This window comes from Xenia sp. Carnegie-2017, unplaced genomic scaffold, assembly GCF_021976095.1.
Source record: "Xenia sp. Carnegie-2017 unplaced genomic scaffold, XeniaSp_v1 HiC_scaffold_6, whole genome shotgun sequence".
NCBI classification, from domain to species: Eukaryota; Metazoa; Cnidaria; class Anthozoa; order Malacalcyonacea; family Xeniidae; genus Xenia; species Xenia sp. Carnegie-2017.
In genome coordinates, this window is record NW_025813526.1 from 17517733 (window position 1) to 17539988 (window position 22256).

At 33.0% G+C, this 22256-nt stretch overlaps 1 long non-coding RNA gene across 1 annotated transcript; it reads left to right on the forward strand.

The window, feature by feature from the left end:
• Positions 1–20059: 20059 nt before the first annotated feature.
• On the forward strand, positions 20060–20967 carry LOC124457722. The gene is made up of 2 exons (XR_006952750.1): positions 20060–20098; positions 20633–20967. It is a non-coding gene; the product is annotated as an uncharacterized LOC124457722 (long non-coding RNA).
• Positions 20968–22256: the final 1289 nt, after the last annotated feature.

Sequence of the window (22256 nt, forward strand, 5' to 3'; positions counted from 1 at the left end):
GGGGTTTGGTTGAAGGACGCTTTCGAGGCCGAGTGAAAGTATTTTTTTGTACGGACATATGTAAACGGTAAAATCATTTATTTTCATTGAAACGAATCATTTTTATTAAAACGATTCAAAAAAATTTCAATGAGGTATTAAGTAAAAAGAATAGAAAGATGTCATAGAAAGATGCGAAAGTTGGAAGGAGCCGAAACTAGTGTTAATGACCATCAAGACATGAAGATGCGATAGCTAACATCTTACTCTAAGTCTTTCTATTACATGTATTTTTACATGTAAGAATACATTAAATTTTATATGTTTTCTTACACACATTCGACATGCATTTTTACATATATTACATGCTTCCTTGCGAGTATTTTTCACGCATTTTATTTGCATGATTCAATTCAACGTGAAACGTTTGTAATGTACTTTTTTGGTAAACCATGATTATTTTCAATCTTCAGTTAAAGTGTGAAGTGACGATCGTATCCAACGTGCCGTCAATCAATGTGGAGGAGTGCACACCGGTAAACGTGAGTGAGGCGGCACTACTCGCTCCAGAAGAAATTTATGACAAACAGAAAACTCAAATAAAAGCTCAAACAGAGATGACAAAACAAGACAGAACGCGAAAGCGTCGTTTGAAGAAAACGAAAACCGCAGCTGAAATTGATCCATGTAATCGTCCTCTTAAAATCATAAAAAACTTACACGATGGCTCTTTCCGCATTCCTTTTTGCAATTGAGGAGACGGCCTACTTTCTTCATTCGTGTTTTCTGTATTCAAGAAATGGACAAAAAAGCAAGCCTAAATGTGTGTTTCTTGATATCAAAATCAAACTTAAGTTTCAACAATCCATAGAAAACATAAATTTATCTTGTTCACATGTAATTATTGTATCTCTTTTGACATTTAGTCAACTAAAAGGAAACATGTGTTTATTAATTGACGCACTTACTTTTTTTTTAAATAATTATTACATCTGTTTCTAAGGCTTCGCCATGATCTTCCCTCAACAATCTAGAAAAATTAAGATCAGACAAATGATATCAAAGAGCTGATCCCCTTTTAAGAAATAATCTTCAATGCATTACATTTTCGCTCTCCATATTTTGCCAAAACTTTTCCCGTACACGTCTCTTGGATGTTGTTTTTTGGAATTTGACAGAGTCATATCTTCTTTAGCTGTGTAACACATTAAAAAAATGAATTAATTTTTACTACTTATACTAGTAAAAGTCAGTTTCTGTTTAAGTTAGTAATCGAGCAAAGTATTTTGTAGTTCTTAAATACAAGTTATTTAATGTTTGAATTACGTTTTTCCAAAAGTGTTTCATATGTGTGTTCTTGTTGTAATATGTAATGTCCTGTGCTTTTTGGCTCCTGTACAATAACGCTTGTTTTATGTTGTGTGGCATGTTTATGAAGTCGGGTTTTAAGGCATCTCTCAGTTTTAGCAATGTAAGATTCGTTACAACGGGGCAATTAACATGATATACGACATTAAAACAAAACAATGGTGAGATTTTGTCTTTGTTGGAACTGAAAAAAGCGACATTTTTTGTGTCAAAAATAAGAATAAGTTAAACTGGTTTGTTGAGGTTTTACGAAGTTTTTTAAGACAGTAGTAGATAATTTTTGTGCCTTGTGAGCCTTGATAGGGTATAATCTTATCCAAATTTTTGGTTCGTTTTGGTCGATGGTTGGAGATTTAGAGAAAAAATTCCATGATATATTCCAAAAAATATAGGTGTTAAGAAATATAACAAATTTTACGTACAATCATAAAAAGTTTGACGTGTGCGTAACTCATGATCATTTTCAACAACGAAGCAACAAAACACTGAGAAAATGTCTTCTTTTAAGAATAAGTTTGTCAAAGAAAAGCATACAGCAAAATTTTATTTCGCAGCTATCTTTGTTTATGTTATGTAGTACGTCACGTGACTTATTTTATCGTCATATAACTAAGTAAAATTCATATTTTGGATGCTTGCCCTGCTAAGTTTAAAAGTCATCATGTTTCAGAATTCAATTACTTAGTGCCAACCGCTGATAAATCGTAATGGAAATGGAATAAAATTTGTTCCAGACAGATGTAAATTTGTCTGGCTAATTTTACAGATACTTTGTGTGTAATGCTATAAAAACAATTGATTTTGTAAATAAAACAATTTGGGTAATGTCTACTTACAATAATTGGCTGCAACTTTGGCACAATTTCTAATAAAATTTTAGAAATAATCTTTCAGAGGAACTTGATTATACATGAAGAATACAACAGCCAAATCGATTAATTTAAAATGGAATCCAAAAGTGGGTTTCTCCAATGTACCACGTCAAAAATTGCCACGAAATAATGTTTTAGCATATCCTTCAAAATTGCAAACTGCAACCCTTTTTACATGGTGATTACCTTAAAAAAATTCGTCCAGGTTGGTATAGTCCTGAGAAGTATTGTTTTTGTTGTCGTTGACGGACGTTTCGACAAACTTAGCGGAAGTCATCTTCAGAGTCAAATGAAGAGTAAACGTCAGGTTAGCCGTATTTGTTATCTGGTTCTTACGTCGTTGTATTGTGTGTACAGGAAATGTGTGGATGTCAATTGTGTATTGTCATTGTGAATTTGTGTGAAGTGAAAGGTTTTTAGTTGTGATGTGTCATTTAGGTGTGATGTTTTTAGTTGTAATATTGGGGTGTCAATTGTGTATTGTCATTGTCAATTAGTGTAAAGTGTAATGTTTTTAGTTGATCGTTTGTTTGTATTGTGAATAAGTCGTTTGGAAGGTGCCGGTAATTGCTGTGGTCTGTTCAGGGGGGCTTGGTGAGGGGGGTCTGTTGAGGGGGGTTTGTTGAGGGGGGTTTGTTCAGGGTGTTTGTTCCAATCACATATGTTTATATAAAAAGATCCTTCAGCAAGTGTGAAAAGATACGGTTGGAATAAATTAGAAGACAAAATCGAATTTTTACGTTGTCATAATATCTTGTGCAATGAGCAGATGTTAACATTTGTCATAGCGTTTCAACAAGTATGAAAGCATTTTGGAATTGGCATACAAATTTTAAATCTACTAGTTAGCAGTTTTTCAAAATACGTAAACATACTCTCCACTTTTCCATCACATGAAATTTTCATAGAGTTCATTTGCACATTTTGAGCAAAAGATTTGTCGTGGACCATTTGATTTGAAGTACAACGAACTGTAGCCAAATCAGCACCACAAACAAGACACAACTGTCCATCCTTCAAGCAATTTTCTTCAAGAGTTGCGTTGTGAAGACGTAATCCAAGCGTTTCTCAGTCACAAAATGAGCTTATATTCCTCAAAGTATTAGCCGAGTCTTTTGAACTGCTCGCAGCACAGGCCACTTTGGTCCAACCAGTTTCTAAAGTATCGTCTACTCCAGAGTTTATTACATTTGAGTCAATATCTGCAGTCGCAATATTCGCCAACCGTTTTAAAAGGTAGTTAAAGTTAACAATGCTATGGAGCACAGTTAACTTTTCAAAACACAGTTAAATGTGGCGGCTTAGCTTCTCAAAGACAAATATGGGCGAGATGCTGTTGATTAGCAAGGTTTTACCTTGAGTTTTTAATCACATATGTATTATCCATGGTAAAGACTTAGAATAAAAGCTTTATGGACGGTGTACTACATTCGTCAGTGCTGTAAACATACCAAGTTTTGCTGACTAAAAATAGCTAACAACTTATCCCCATAACGAATCCCTATTTACACAAGACCAATTGCACTTTGTATTTACTTTTTTTTGGGTCCGACAGCCCTTTCAACTCAATAGCGATACTCTCAATTGAGATAGAGCCACTTTTTTAAGATCAGTGCACATAACTCGCTGACATTGGTACTACAGTATAAATGTTGTGCTAAATATACCAATGATAATACATATAGATACATGAGCTTTACAACAGTTTTTATTCATGACTACTCTTTTGTGTATCAGCTGCATGAGATACAATGATGTTAGTTTTTTAATTACATAAAACATTTCATCAGCATTCATGTTGAAGGTCCATGTTGCACATATACATTATCAATTGTACATGGTTTATAACGCAAGCAGAAATTATACATGACAGTCAATTAGTGGGTTTTATTGATATTTTATCATATATTTCTTATGTAAAAATGTTTATTTTTAAGGTACATACAATCTTGCCAGCTAATATTTTTCTAAGAAGCAGAAAAGTTCTAACTACTGTTTGATGATTTAAAAAGTAGGGAAAAAATGAAACTCCCAAGCTTTAGGCTAATAAATCACAAAGGCATAAGTTAAGGTTTCATAGCTAAGCTCATTAACAAATATACCTAATAAATTTTATGACTCAATTTTTGCAATGCAGAATTAAGAATAAATAAGTATTTTGTGTATGGCTGTGAATATAACATGTCATAAGCAGAGAAAAGACAGTTGCTGGATTACATGGCTACTAACTATGATGACTCAAAGAAATGTTTTCTAATAATAAAAAAGTCCATTACTGTCATCTTTTACAAATATGTGTGACTTATGTCTGTACAAACACATTTCTTTCAAGCAATTTATTCAGCTGTTGTAAAGAGAAACAAAACGACCTTTTCCTTTGTTACCCTCAATCTCTCAGTTTTAAATTCTGTAAAAGCAAGGCCATTTAAATATTTAACTACTTGCACATAGAACACCATAGGAATCAATTTGAGAAGAGTTCATTGTTTCGTTTTCCGAAGTCCATTATATATAATTGGTAGATGAAATAAAGCAGTCTTTGCCTAGACTCATATCATTCATCTACATTGTACTGTATCACACAGAAGATAAATGTCGATTTTCTTGAGAAAAGTCCAAAGTATATGCTACAATTTAATTCGGTTACGATGTCACCGTGAATCGTTTATTAAATTTTCTTTTCGCATCATCAAAATCCGTAAAAACGACAATAGTTTGCCATATTTTAAGATTTTTACATAAGCGAAGAAATTTTTCTTCATTTTGAAGTCATTTTATAGTTCACTTGCTCGCCTTTACAAAGCATTTTTTGATTAAACTTTATGTCATTTAACGTAAACAACACTCGATCCACCCAATTTCTACGCAAGTTAACTAAGCAGTTACTTAACTATACGATAAACTACGTTTTGTGCAACACAGTTAAGTCTAGCAGTTAAGTTACTACAGTTAAGGAGTTAACTACCGCAGTTAGCGTTAACTATAGTTAAAGGTAACTACGTTTTTATACAACCGGCCCCATAATAGAACATTGACGCCATCTTTTCATGCATATAATTTAGCATATACATATATATAAACATAATATTATTTAGATGACGTAGATGATCATCTAGCTGTGTTACTACCAGATTTCTCAATTGAGAAATAACTGATAATACTCCATTGAGAATTTGTGACACGGGTAGAGAGGCTTATACATTTAAAAAGGAATTATAGGAGTTTGACGGCTGTGATATCTTTTCTATACTTTTTCCTTCTCAATTAAATTCTGTGTGCATGAATTATGATTCTGAAGAGAGGCGTTTTAGGATTTCCCTTACACATAATAGCAAATGAGTATTTCCCACTACAAACAACATTGTGTGTCTGTCAATTATTTTTTCCTTTTTTCTTGTAAGCTCTTCATCCTTCTGTAAAGCTTTTTCAATCTGATAATTAAGACGAGCATGTTATCCTTTAGCAATTAAGCCTAAATTGAGATTTTATGCCTAAAGTAATCGACGATTCCTTTCTGGCTTCAAGCTGCAAATAAAGCTCCAATATACAAAAGCAATTGTTCATGTTCCATTGTACTTTAATCTTTCGTTATGCTCTATGTGATAATTTACTTTGACTTATTCTTGAATAATCAAAATCATTATTGTATATAAAACATCGATTAATCAATATTCGTTTCATTTCTCGATGATTCTCCTTGTGCCCTTTAGTTCCTACTTAGCTATTCTATTTCTCTTCAAGAAGCACTATTGTCTTTATGTCGCTTGTTTCTTTGGCATTTAGTTTCCTTGTTGGGATAACATATCTCTTATATATGTCTCAGCTTTGTTGTTAGTATCTCTAGAACGTTTTTTTGTGTTGTATTGCTATTTCGCTTCATTCTTATTTTGTTGTCTTGCTTCGTAGACCTTGAGTTACCCTTGTGCTGGGATCTAAATCACTTGTATTTAGTGAGAATGTGTCTTGAATCTTCATATTCAATCATTAGTTTTATGGTCATTAAAATCGCAATGCAAACGCTTAGTCGTCGGCATTTAAAGTTGGGATAACATAACTCTTATATCTGTCTCAGCTTTGATTGTTAGTATCTCTGGAATGTCTTCTCGTGTTGTATTGCTATTTCGCTTCATTATTCTTATTTTGTTGCCTTGCTTTAAGGACTTTGACTTATCTTTGTACAGGGATTTATGTATTATTATATCTATTTACATTTGGGTAATTCAAAAGGCTTTATAAGCCTTGTTTCGTCGGTACTATATGTATTCTTGAATGTTTTGTTTAGTTGTTTTGCGTTCAGCTTGCTTTTAGTGAGAATATGTCTTGAATCTTTATATTCAATCATTGGCTTTGTGGTCAGTAAAATCGCAATGCAAACGTTTCCTGCTTTTATGAGAAAGCAATATCTTTGTAGAAGTATCTCTCACTTCATTCTATCTTTTTATGAACTGTGAATTGTCCTGTTCGACTGTTGTATTGCTATTTCGCTCATTTTGTGCGCTTTATTATTCTTATTTTGTTGTCTTGCTTCGTAGAGTTTGAGTTATCCATTTGCTGGGATTTATGTATCATAATATCTATTTTACAATTGGGTAATTCAAAAAACTTCATAAGCCTTGTTTCGTCGGTACTATGTATTCTTGTATGTTTTTTTTTGGTGTTTTGCGTTATGTAGCTTTGTTTTGTAGGCCAATTTGGGTTTTGTTATTGTGGGTCATTTTGGTTATATATGTTCTTATATTTAGAGCGGTATATATCTATCCTTGACTTTTCTGTAAGATTATTGCTTCATTTGTAGGTTGTTGAGACAAACTTTGATTTCTGATCTGATATTCAAGTTTGCAAATTATTTTCAAACCTTGTTGACTTAATGTTGAGTTAAGATTACTTGTGAGAATGGAATGAAAAATATCACAGCTAATGTGCTTATATTTGACACTATTTTTACATTTCGTGTAAAATATCATTCCATCGCTTGGCCAAAATGCGTAAAATGTTTAGTGTTTAGGTTATTTCAACGTGAAAATTTTATTTGTGATGTATCTTACAAAAATAAAACAAAAAATGAACAAGACATAACTGTACTTTTTATAGTCTATTAAGGCGAAGGTAAAATATGTACCAAATTTAATAAAGTCAGTTTGTTTTGTACACATTTGTACACTTTGCCATTCCTTATTTTCATATCCTTTTTTACTCACAATGCACATTGTTTGTCTCATATTCAAGAATTATACCTATCCAAACAGTACTGGATAGTGGTTAGGCTGTGATATTAATTTCTTCGACGGCTTCCACTGATGCAGTTAAAACAAAGTCGTTTTTTTTTTCTAAGGCATTGTCTTGACCATTTTACAAAGATTTTACCTTTTCCTCGTTAGCTTTGTAATGTGTACAATCGCAGTATAATCATTTTTACTGAGAATACAACACATTTGCTGAACTGTCTCTTAGTTTATTCTCTATTTTTATGAATTGCAAATGGTCGTCTTTAATTCACCGCGTTCCTTCTTATGCAAAAGCGCACTGCTTGTTTAACTAATTCCCACACATTGTCCTGCCCAGCCATGGCACTTCGAAAGCCATGTTAAAAATCACGCACTGTTGTAAACACATTTATGCCATTATAGAGTGCCCAGACTCTCCAGTGATCCTACAATGTTAGTAAATAGACCACTAAAATTACTAATCTTAGTGGTATAGCTTGGCTTTCCACTAGAAGTTCCAGTACTTTCTCTCTGTGTGTTTTTTATATAATTATTGCATTTCTTTAATAATTGTGATAGCGGTTCCTTCCGTCATGATCCTCCTTTGACAAACTAAGAAAAATACATCAGACAAATAATATCAAGGAGCTAATCCTCGTTTAAGAAATAAGCTTTAATGCATTACATTTTCCTTAGAACAGATTTTTTTCGTATTGTATGGATTTTGAGTAACTATTTCACGGTAAACTGTCACATCTTTTAAAAGTGTCAAGACATTTTGCTGAAAAATACAGCATTGCAGCTTGACATAAAATTAATTATATTTGTAGATTAAGAATGTCGGCATGAGGCAATCGATTCGTTAGCAAGCTTCCCACACTGGAATCTTTACAGTTAGAATCTTTGCTATAAATAAGCAACTTAAGCCAAGACTATAGAAAGATAGCAACGTATATAAAAGCAAAATCAATAACCAGCCAACAATTTTAGGTAGAATAATATGAAACACACTCTGAATAAAAAGTTCATGTTTAACTAAATAGGCAATTAAAAAAAACAAGAAAATTTTTTTTTACATATACATTGAATGAACTCGAAATAAATGTTAAATGTTAAAAAAAAGTTGTCTTGATACTCGTCCGAAGCATGATTGCCAGTTGTTGTTAATTTGTTGTCGTCAATATAAACAATAGGAACGCAATTAAGCGTGTTGAAATTTCAGTAAGGGCAAGAAGTTTGCTCATATAATTGCGTACGTTATTTTGATAAAATAATATAACAGGCCTTTGCTTATTTTAGTCACACCAACAAGGCTAAATCTAAGCCCGGGCTGAAATTGATCCATGCAACTGTCCCCTAAAAACCATAAAAAACACAAATGATGGCTCTCCGAGCAATCTTATCTTCAACTGGGGAATCATTTCTTTATTTTCAATTTTGCTAACTGTAATCAAGAAATGGACAAAAAAGCAAGGTTAAATGTGTGTTTTCTGATATCAAAATCAAACTTGATCTTCGACAATCCATAGAAAGCATAAATTTATCTTGTTCACATATAATTATTAAATCTTTTTTGACATTTACTGAACTAAAAGGAAACTTGAACTTATTAATTGACTTACTTACTTTTCTTTAAATAATTTTTAAATATATTTTGTATCTTTCGCCATGATCTTCCTTGAACAATCTAGAAACATTTAGATCACACAATTGATATAAAAGACCTGATCGCCTTTTAAGAAATATTCTTTAATGAATTACATATTCCCTCTCCATATTTTGCCAAAACTTGTTGCTGTAGACGTCTCTTGGATATTCTATGGCGTAGTTGAGAAAAGTGATATCTTCTTCAGATAGATTAAGAAAATAAGGACCATTTTTCCATTTACCCACCAATTGTTTGTGCGATATACCTCTTGAAATATCATCTGCGACTTTCTGCAAACCAGAAACATGTCTCAATTGGGTGGGATTTGATTTTGTTTGGATTTCAGCTATCCGCACTGATACAAAGGGTTTGAACTCTCTGCTATTAATTCTGATCCGGGAGAGGACCATCTGACTAACGGAAAAGACTGTTTGCTTGAACTGTGATCTGGTTTCTTCTGATATAGACTGAAATAACCGTGGGGCCAACATTGTTGAATGCAATTCTAATCTCGGTATTGACATCGATTTCAGTGGTGCAACTCTGGATTTTACAGCTATAAATCTGCTGAGAAATAAGTTATTCTTCGTTTCCCATTTGGCATATGAGCACGTTCCGAAAGCTTTGTTTAAAACATCAGCAGAAATGCATAGCATTAGCTCTTCGACAGCATCGTTTGGTGTAAGGGAACGATTGAAAGCAACGTTGTTTAGTTTCCCCATTTCACGAAAGAACACATTCCAAAACTCTCAATGTTCCATGGCTAGATCTTTGTCCCAATCAATGCCTTTCAACCAAAAGTTTCTGCATCCCTATTTTTGCTGAAATGAGAAACCTTGCAGCAATACCGACCGGATCGAATATTCAAGCAATTTGGCTCAAGACGGCTCTTTTGATTAGTTTTATCTTCTCAGGTGGTCTAACTTTAAAGCTTAGAATCTCATTATGGGGATTCCATATAGTTCCAAGCATGTTTTCTTCAACAGGACCTCCAGACATTTTGTTTAAGACTTGTTGATGTCCTCGAAGGCTGTATTTTCTGCATTTAATTACTTGTTGGACAACCGTCCTTTATTTTGAAATGCATTGGTTTCCAGTACCTTATCCACCTCTTTTACTGATCTTTGGGCTTTGGTCAACAGAACGCACTTACTCACAAATGTCATCCGTACATTGTTTATCCGTTATAACTTTCGATGCGTAAGAGTGATATTTTCCAGCTTCTTTAGCAGTTTTTGGAAGCGCTGTCAATGCCATAGCTGGAGCCGATTTGTCGTCAAACGTCAGAACTGGTTTTACATATACGTCAGGTTCACGATCAACTTCCAGGTCTCTCCAGAAATAACGCTGATCATGTTGGTCTTGTTCTGGAATGAGTATCTTATAATACATTTTAGAAACATCTGCAATGATCGCGATTTCATTTTCTATGAAACGTAATAGGACGCCAAATAGATTATTCAGAAGATCCTGACGTTTCATTCAGTAATCAATTAGCCTATGCCCTTGATATGTTGAAGAAAAGTTGAATACGACACTGAATGGAGTAGATTTCTTCTCCAGTTTTACGACTTCATGGTGTGAAACGTAATGCAAAGGTCCTTTGTGTGATTGAAACTCTTCATTTAGTCAACTTCCGCGAAAAATTCATTTCCTTAATTTCTTGCATTTGTCGATTATAGGCTATTGCTTGATCTGGAATTTTTGCTAGACGGCGTTCAGTAGCCTCCAGCTTCACCTTTGCTTGTTTCGAATATTAAAAAATATGAATGCTATATAAAGCATATTTGAATATTTATAGAATTTTATAGACTTTTTCTAGTTTGAGTCATTCCCTTTTACGTTTCATCAATGTTCCAGTGATATTATTTGTTTGATGACATACAATTTTTTCTTGTTTTTTATTTCATTATTGTTTTTGTATCATTTACTAAGCTTATCGGCCAACAAAAATTTCATGACACTTTTTGCAAATATTTTCCACTTATTATTTTATGAAGAGATTGGTATGTAAACGTTCTACATTTTTTTGCTTTTATCATATACTGGAATGTTTTCTTTTTGCAAGAACATACAAAGTCTATGATGATATATTATGGTTTAAGTCCTGCAGTGTTTGCTCCTTTTTTTTTCTCCAAAAACTGTATTTGCGCCGTTATAACTTTGTAAATCTGCATTTTACTCAAAAAAATTTACAAATTCTCAAACAACTTTTTGAGATCTATCATAATCAATAGAAACACAAAATGAGGTCATATGCATTATATATATACAATGATTTACATAAAGTTTTACCTTTTCCTGCTGTTTCTCCAAAGTTGATTTGGATCTGCCATCGTTAAAATTGTCCTCATTAAGCTTGTTTGTATCAGGCTCATTATCATTATGCTTTGCCACTTTTTCAAGAATGTGTTTTTCATTGTCATCCTTTTTATCGTCAACCAGTTTGGTATTAAGATCCTCAGAATAATCAATTAAGTCAGAATACATGATGTTTTCAATGGCATTGCTGAAAGAAATCGTGATTGAAAATTAGATTTTATATTGGTCATAAAAAGTACGCTGACTGTATAAGAAAAAAGCAAGTCATGGTAAAAAATTTGAATTGTCAGGTTTTTGACGATAACTATAGTTCTCAAGTTCTTGCACATAGCTATACCTGCTCTAAAGAAAACTAAAAACTTGCCACTTTTATGATAAGATTGCAAGAATCACATCACAATGATGTAATACGAAACAATGTTCTTTTCACAGGTTTCAGCCCTTCAAAAAGTTAGCTCAATCAATACAAATGAACTCAAGTAAAGCAACAGCAATGAGCACAATTTCTTAAAATTCAAAAATTTAACAAGAGTGCAATGTGTGCAGGTAGACATCTAACTATTTTCAGAATTAACATAGTAATAAATGATTGTGAAAAGGTAATCAAGTTCGGTCGCTAACATTTTAGGTTTTTCTCACCTCAAAAATAGAGTTTCTGGTTTATTTGCCAAAGTTTTCACTTCGACACTCAACTTAGGTAACAGGCACTCATTTTGAAGCTGTGAATGGTGGTAGTTTTGTACATCGACCATTTCCACTAATGACTTGATTTATATATCTTCCACATTTCTTTTGGATTATTTTTGTTCATTTCAATATTTTCCTTACAATATCGTGAATTTGTAGACTTAATCAAATTATTAACTTCGTTAATTTTGTCTTGATAATCTCGGTAAACATTTTCTGAGTTTGTTTTAACGGCTCGCTTTTTCAAGTAATCATGCTTGTTCATCTAACATCTAATATGAGTTGTTAGCTAAGGAACATAAGTGCTTCTGACTTTCCTAGTTTTTATTGGAGCATAAATGGTTGATTCGCAATAAAAAATGTCTTTAAATTGTGTCCATAAAATATCTGGATCACCATGATTACAAGTAGTGTCTCTCAATAAGTAAAAAATATGGTTATTGAAATGATCACTGTTGTAATTTTTTAGATTTCTAGTTTCAACAATCTTCAGTGTTTGCGCTGCAAGGATATTTTAAGACATGCGTATAGCATTTTAAGACATTCGTTGTAGGGATTGAACAAGATTGCAAAAACGTTGCACATGAGAGAAGGGAGTGGGGTGTGCAATTTGGTTAGATATAAAACAATTCGTATTTTGTAACTGGACTACCGCTTCTTTTCCAACTCATTTTGTGTCACGGTCGACTTCAACGGACAGATCCTCACGAAATTATTGCAGGGGGGTTGCTCAAGTGTCTCAAGTCACTTCTGTATTCCACTTCTGTTGTCCATTGTTGGTTATAACAATTTCCCAACATCATGTTACATATGGACTGTATTTCACAAGTGTCAATGTGCAACATAAATAAACGGTAAACGACCATTTCTCAGTGATAAGGATTACCTCTTTATGTTTTCTTACTTCAAATGTACTGTCGTAAAGCGGTGACATTTTCATGGGAATAAATACACATTCCTGCTTCAAAACGTCTTTTTAAAGATATTCTGATTTTTTTTGAGTGGCACTTATTCATACTCAATGGTAGATAAGCTTTCAAAACTATATGGTTTATTATAGCGTACATAAATACTTATATTCTTTCATATTTGATTGCAATACGATAACGATTGCACATCAACAAGCCACCCTCCCCATTAAATTATTTTGTAAAGTATTTTCATACAAAAATAATGGACGGATTTTCGCAGCCACCTAAGGTAATGTGAAAAGTTAAAACAATGCCCAGAAAACTCAGTTCAAATGTACTACTATTTTGGTTTGCTATAAATACTCAATGTTTCTCAACACGTCCAAGAACCGTTAGCTCACTCACCAATAAGAAAAGCAAAGTATGAATAGGCTCAAGGTTCGGATCCAAACCCGAGCACATGACAGCGACCAGCGCCTGAACTTTAAAAAAATTTTTTGTTGTATTTTTATAACCTGCTGCATTTGTTTTGCTAGAATATCAAAGTCATCTTCGATGGATACGATTACGTCAGACCCACTGCCCATCTTACTGATGCTTTCCTTTGCATTCATGTGGGTCACCGATACCGTGATTAAAACGCCGGGATCGACAATCGAAAAGATAGCGGGTTGCTGCTAAAAAAGCGAAGAATACTTCGTACAAGTGTACGGGCACCTTGAAGAGTTTGTATTCGGCTAAACCGGACAGGAATTAATTGTGATCAAAACCTTGGTTATTTCATTACCTTTGAGTGGTACTAACCTTACGAAAATTATTAATAGGAATTCCTATTAAAACTTTCTACAGGATGCTATTAGAAATTGGCCCATACGCCTATAGGAATACTCCATAGTATGCTGTTAGAACCTATAGCAATTCATATAAAAATTCCTATACGAATTGTTATAAGAATTCTTACAAAGGAATCCTATTGGAAATCCTACAAGTTTTCCTATACAAATTATTGCTATAAGAATTCCTACCAGATCTCCGAATTCTTATTAAAACTTCATATAGGATCTTATTGGAAATTGGCCCATGAGCCAATAGAAACAACGTATAGGATGCTGTAGGAACCTATAGGAATTCATATAAGAATTCCTACAAGAATTCCTATAAGAATTCTTACAAAGGAATCCTATTGGAATTTCTACAAGCATTCATATACAAATTCCTACAACAACTGCAATAAGACATCCTGCAAGAATTCCTATAAGAATTCCTACTAGATCTCCTACGAAAATTCCCATAAAACTCTTAAAAGAATTTGTTAGGAGTCTAAAGTATTGCTTACAGATTACAACGGAATCTAATCGGATTTTTTATAAAATCCCACGTGAATTGCTACATAATCTAGATGTCCCGGGAGTTCTTAAAACATTTACAGGGAATTCTACATGATCTTATATGACATAAATTTGCCCCACAAGTTTCTATAAGACTCTCTGAAAGACTATAAGTTCTTACAGGGTCATAGGATTGACAAGTCATAAAAAACAGACACATTACTGTAACTGCCCGTTTAATATAATACAGAAAACACAAATAACTTAATTCAAGAACTTAAAAAAATTTAAAACTTGCATACGTTAATAAAATTGCAAAAATTACCAATATGAAAAAAAAACATGAAAAATTAGCTATCAAAAATAAAATTATAAAAAAGAATCAGTTATCTGGTACGTTGTCACATATTTTGAATATTTTACACCTTTATGAATCCTTTCACAAATTTTGTCAGGTAAGCGAGATTTTTTTACAACCACATCTAAAATGGACAGAAATCTGCTTTAAAAAATTAGAAATCATAGAGTATACCTGGTGGAAAGTCAAATTAAATTTATAGTTACTGAGCGGGAACGTATAGCACTGTTTTGAGCGCTCATGTGGCAGCTACTTGGTACCTGGGGATTTCTAAATGTAGTTATTACTTTAGTGACCTTTATTGAACTGTCAGCTCTGTAAACAGACGCGTTCATCCTTTCCGCCCCCAAAACTTAGTTTTTTGTTGTTTTGAAACTGTCGGGTAATATCATGAACATAGTCTCTAATTTCTTGACTACACTATGAAACAATTTAAAGTTTCATATAGTTTTTATTGATTATTTGGTATATGTCTTGAAGCATGCTGCAATTAATCTCAAATTTACTTGTAACTACATCAAATATTTTATTAAATGTTGTTGTTTTCTGGAGTAACTGTAGTAATTTCTGTACTAATTTCCAATTTGCATAAAGACATCCAACAAAAATACTCAAGGCTGACCGTATTAACAAACTGTATTCGACATCTTAAAATGATAGAATAAAGGTTGAAAGCTTTATTTACCACACAGTGCCGCAACTATTGAAGCATCCAATGATGGTTTGGTGTTTTATCTTTGTGAGCATTTTTTCATTTGTGAACATTTTTCCTGTTAATGAATGTGTTGCCAACTCATCTCTGGACCAAATCATGTCCATTAACACATTCGTGTAGTTCTTTGTATTTCCTTGTAAAGTCAAAAGATCCCTCTGCGAAGGCAAAATCTTAATACCAGGAGCCAGTGCTACCTAATAAAAAATTTAGAAGGCTGAAATACAGAAACGATTATTTGAAATATTTATACGTTTTAAATATATATTTTGCAGTGGCATTTCAAAATCAAAATCAAACGCCTACCCTCAAATTTTAAAATTCTTGCTGGATATCTTTCGCTTTCCGTTTTGATTGTATCTACATCAATTTTTTTCGCATTTTTCGTTTCGCTGCATTAAAGTCTATGGGTCAATTGACAATTATTTCGTGGGTAAAGAGCCAGGATTCGCTGTCATATGTGGTAGAATTTTCATATTGTAGCCATGATGTTTGGCCAATATCAAAAGTATTGTCTATAAAATCGAAAATTGCAAACTTCATTTTTAACTTTCACAATTATTCACCTTTTTCTAATTAGCAGCAATTTTAAAAACACTTGAGAAAAACGACGATTTTTTAATACACTTGAGAAAAACGACGATAAAGGAACATACTCACACAGACAAAAACTCCACTATCTACAAACATCTTCAAGCCTCTCCTTCATGTAAAAACAAATTCTCACCTTCCTGTTTTAAAATCATCGACACTGATCAATCCACTTTCTCACTCAAAATCAAGGAAGCTCTACACATTAATAAAACTAATCCCGATTTAAATATCCAAGTTCACCACTACAACACTATATTTACTTTATAATAATACTTTTGTTATAAATTCTTAATATTTATTTTTAGAACTTACGTTATAGTTATTAATACTTAATACTCATTGTAATTAATTTACTCATATCATATTATGTATCATATTACTTAACATGTTTGCTCTCAAAAATCGTCGTTATTCACCTTTTCACAACAGAATAAAACAAATTCCGACAAGGGACATCTCGTTTTCTTGATATTCAAGATAGTACAAGAGTTTGAAACAGAAGATGGTGCACTATTTCGTCTTTATTCCAAAGACATCATCAGATTTATAGTTTACAGTGGAGGCTGCGAAAATTTTATATAATATTTACAAGCGGAAATGACAGTTATGTAATTAGAGAACTATAAGACTAAACAATCAGGCAGTATACTTACATTAAAATAGAGATAATTTCTTAAACGCTTTGAGACCACTATTAAGTTGTGGCATATTGCGTTTTATCAAAAGTGCTTTTAAGATGAGAAGTTGATTAGGATTAAGTGGCACGCGTGTGAGATCGGGGTCAGAGTCAACGTCAGGAAGTGAAGAAAGGTGTGAGATGTAGTTGGCGTCTGGAAAAATGAGTAAATGTTGTAAGATAGCACTAGAATTATTGTAATTAGTAGCAATTTGGGTAAGTCTTGTGTGTAGGTTTCGTTCAGTTTTGCCTATGTATGTATGACCACAACCTGAACAATTTGAAATTATATTTCTCTATAAGTTTACAAATTCCTGTGAAACTTTCTAAAGCACTTTTATAAGAGTTTTCTTTTTCGATGAGATTTTGCATTGTCATAGGAATCCTTGAATGAATCGCACACCAACTATGACAAAGCAAACAACTTAATTCAATGGTGGCGAAATCAAAAATCAATTCCTTTGCTTTTCGTAATGGTTCTGAAAACTCATTATGTAATGACTAAATTTCGACATGTTTTGTTGCTTTGCTTTGATGAGTTTAATCAATGTCAGCTCGTAAAGCTGTTGTTTAAATTCTGGTAAAGAATTCAAACATCAGCAGCCTTTGATTCAAGAGATGACATTATCATTGTCGTATACACAACCACCAACTCCATACCACAATGCTTCGTTTAATTCATGCATTAGATATCTAAAGAATCTACCATTGTTGCAAATTTGAAGAAAAAATAAATAACATATCCTATGTATTTCGATTGCTACATAGGTTTTCCATTAACATTTCCAGAAGATTTCCTATAGGAATTTTAATATTCATATAGGTTTTTAGCTCTCACTATTTTCTTAAAGATTAATGCCCAACATAAAGTTCTGTTATATTTATGTTGGGCATTAAGTTTTATTACACGAATCCGATTTCCGCTCGGCAAGTCTCTCGCTACTATTTTAAATTTTCTGAAAGGATTTCCAGTTGGAATTGCAAAACAAATCCCATTATGGATTCCTATAGGATTTCCTACAAGAATTTAAATATTCCTATAGGCTTTAAAATTACCGCCATTTTCTTAATATATTTCCTATCGGAATCTGAATAAAAATGAATTCACTCTGCCTTCCTGTAGGATTTCCTACAGGAATCTTATATTCCTATTGGAATTCTAATAAGATCCTATTGATAATTTTCGTAATTTAAAACATTCGATTGAATGTTTTAGTTTTAACATTAAAATACTATTGGCCATTATACAATCTTACTTTATGGTTATGACTTCATTAAAACCACCTCATTTAATACATTTACAAAGCTTGCAGGCATTGGGGCTTATGTTCCCACATTGATCTGGCATGCCAAGATTCTAACTATAAAAATTAAGATGTTGTGATGTTTCTTTTTGCATAATTGCAACAAATGACTTCCTAGTAGAATCGAAAAAATAAAGCTGACTGTGTCTTAATAATTTTGATTAGATTAATTTGGGAATCACTGCAAACATGTTGTGCCTTTTTGTATTATCTTGAAATTAGTCAGCCTTTAAATTGTTAAATTTTCCCCAGACCTCAGCAACTCTTTTGTGTTCGTTAAACAAAATCTTAACATCGTGTTAGCATTTGATAAAACTAACTCATATGTTTAAATTGTTAAACAAATGTTCAATCCAAATAGCTTTGTTTTTTAAAAAAGGTAAGTTTTTTATAGGCATTTTGAGTTCATGACTATCTATTGGCATTGCAAAGTTTAAAGAAAATTAGTGTTTTGTGATTGTCTTCTTACACATGTGTATTGTAGAATATGAACATTTTGAAAAAATATAGCAAAACACATCAACGTGAATGATTTGTCAAAATTTTCGATGGAAATCGTCAGTTCGAGACTTGAATTACAGAAGCGGATAAAGCGTTTGTCAAAATAAATAATAGCACTTAAATTTTTTAAATTCAAATACTTTCAGAAAACCTCCATTGGTTTTAAATTTCTAAAGAATATAATTTCACGAGTTTTCAGATGACCATGACGTATTTTCTGTTGACCATGACGAGTTTTCTGTCGACCAGTTGTGCGCCAATATCCTCTGTTGCAAAATCAAAGAGCAACTTCATACGTTCCATTCTGATTTCTATTGCATGTTCCATAGATATCATCATTTGTTTGCTATAAGATTTTATCACAATTTTATTTTATCACTCTCCATCACTTACACTAGCATATAATTTTGGGTTTTATTTACAATTAATACGGTTTTTTCCCATTTTAATTCTGGCCTAAGCCCCAGGCTCAGCTCAAGAATTTGCGATCTGAGAAACTACGACTAATAATGTCAATCATACATGCTTACGTGTTTCTGCATGTTCCTTCACTCCCTGAGTAGGGATTGCGCACCACTTATGAGAAATGCAGTGCTGTAGAACTAAATTTATCAGATGGGGGCTCTCTTGATGAAGCTGAAGCTATGAAATTATGAAAAATTACCCATTTCAAAGGTAGGAGGGGGGCTCCTACCCCAAGCGCCCCCCCCAACTACTACAGCACTGGAGAAATGTGAAGCATGTTAAGAAGAGCCTACAGTTAACGAACGTTGAAACCCAATAAATTCTTTAAATGCAATGCTTTATTAAAAAATGATATTTTTAGCAGTTAATATGATTGCTGCTCTTTCAATACATTATCAACTCTTAACGGTTTGCTTTCTTTATTCTCCCGTAAATACTTGATGATATCTCTCCTGTTCGAGAGTATAGCCGTTTCCTCGTTGTTGTTTTTTGTTTGTGTCGGTATGCCCAATAATTCGAACAAAACACTTTTAAAACGCTTGGAAATCTTGAGCAAGATTCCACCATATTATTTTAATACTTTTAAGTTTTGTGTCACATTAAAAATTTCTTGAAAACATAGAAAGCCATCTGTAAAGGTTCTTAGCAAATCACAATCGAGATTGAACCAACATTTTATGATAAGAACACTATTTTGTACTACTATAAGTCTATAACACTACAGCAAAAGGTTACAATTAATGTAATGCCCAATTTGCCATTGCCATCACTGATCTGATAATAGACTGGATATAGCTTCTATAGGTATCAAAAGTAAAGCCTAATTATATATGCAAAATGCACTTCCGGGTACCACAAGAAATACAAATTACTATAGAAATGTATGGCGGATAACGTTTACAAACATGGATTTTCGAATATTTAAGACCTTTCGCGACTCCTTACTAACCTCAAGTATTAGTCATGGATAAAACAGGTTATGCGAATCGATTTGACATCAAAATGATTCCTATAGCTGTAAAATATCGACGTTAGTGTTGATTTAAAAGTTGTACACATGCGAGAATGTATTTTGTCCCATCGTTGCCAATGCAAGATAGTTCACTGCTCGCTTTCCAATTTCTGAGGCAGTTATGATCTAGTATACGTTTCAGTTCTTTAGAAATGAGGTGAGTCATTTTTTTTATCATTCTTTCTTTATGTTGAGAGATTGTTGACATTTTATTTTTGCTGTAACTTCATTTTTTCATGAGCACTACTACTGTTACTGTACTTAACAGTTCTACTAAGTACAACTGACGCTTAAACAAGACAAGTTTATTCAGGTTCTTTAGTTTCTATTTCTGTAGTTGTTTTTCAAATGGTATACTCGCACTTTGCGCTTAATTCTTTAAAGAAGTATGATTTTCATTGACATTAAAATCTAACAAATGCGTTCTACACTCATTAGGACACTTTAGTAAACTGCTTTTGAAACATCAAGGTAATGTAGCCAGCCAGGTATGAATTTGCAGGCCCTTTAAGAGTGCAAAAGCTGGGTGCATTGTTTAATCTTTATAATCATCTTGGTTTTGGTTTGTCCCTTAAGCAAATTTAAATTATTAACAGCAACATAAGACTGTCTCCACAGTTTATAATTATAAGTGTATCCAATTGTATCCAGTATATCAGTTTCAGATTGTCTTGTGCTAATTCCTTTACAGCCATGAATACTGCTTCTCAGCAACAGTTTATTGTCTACAGCTGTAAATTGGTCAACTGTTCGATTATTAAAGTCACACTTCACAAGTGGAATAAAGCTTTTGTCTTTCTTATTACTACAAGACTCGAGACTGATGATCAAACTATTGCTGAAAAGGATTCTAATGTCAACTGCAATTCATATTTATACCATCCCTAACTACATTCATATCTTAAGAATAATTTTAATCTTTTTGGAAAAATATTTAAGGCATTAATATTACATTCATACTAACTATGATCTTCTGGAATTTGCTTAGCACTTAGAAGAGGAAAATGAAATTTACTGAATGTAAAAGGCAGTAATATCGTACATGGCTGGCTATATTGCCCAGATGGTGCAAAAGAAAAAACTCTCCTGTTTGTCATGAAGCAGTCGGTTCAAGAAACCATAAAATGAGTCTGCTTTCTTGACTTTAAAATACAGGGTAAATTGTTTAAGCCAACAGCAAGTGTTATAGTAATTTGCAATGAAACAGAGAGGTGCTTTCAGAGAATGTAGGCAGCTACAAATGGAAATTTACATAAGGGAAAGCAATTCCTGATGGTATTGCTGTGTCTGTATTAAATGGTATAGATTTGAGGACACCATTCAAGGATCTCGACGCACACATGTTGAATACTACTGTTCACGAAAATCATATTTACTCATTAAGACCTTATCTAAATGTTACAGCAAGGTGCGAGTATACCATTTGAGAAAAACAACTACAGAAATAGAAACTAAAGATAAAGTGCGAAACAAACTGAATAAACTTGTCTTGTTTAAGCATCAGTAGTACTTTGCTCATGAAAAAATGAAGTTACAGCAAAAATAAAATGTCAACAATCTCTCAACATAAAGAAAGAATGATAAAAAAAGTAACTCACCTCATTTCTAAAGAATTGAAACGTATACTAGATCATAAATGCCTCAGAAATTGGAAAGCGAGCAGTGAACTATCTTGCATTGGCAACGATGGGACAAAATACATTCTTAAATTAAATGAGATAAAAAACATTCAAAATACATTCTCGCATGTACAACTTTTAAATCAACACTAACGTCGATAATTTACAGCTATAGGAATCATTTTGATGTCAAATCGATTCGTATAACCTGTTTTATCCATGACTAATACTTGAGGTTAGTAAGGAGTCGCGAAAGATCTTAAATATTCGAAAATCCATGTTTGTAAACGTTATCCGCCATACATTTCTATAGTAATTTGTATCTCGCCGTGGTACCCGGAAGTGAATTTTGCATATATAATTAGGCTTCACTTTTGATACCTATAGAAGCTATATCCAGTCTATTATGAGATCAGTGATTGCCATTGACTTAGAATCTTTTTAGAATCGAAGCGGAGATCAAGTGCGTTGGTCACGTGCATGTGCATTCTTCGCGCGTGGAAAACGACAGCACGTGGAAAAAAAGATGGAGGTCGAAGAAGGAAGTCTTCGTTCTTTTAATTTGTTGATTAAAAACGTGGAGAAAAATGTCGAACACTTTATAACTCACGATGAAAATCAAAGTTCGGAAATTCTTTCTGGCCTACGTGAAATGTACTACCTCACTAAAAAGGAGGAAGCTGCTTGTGGGCGAAG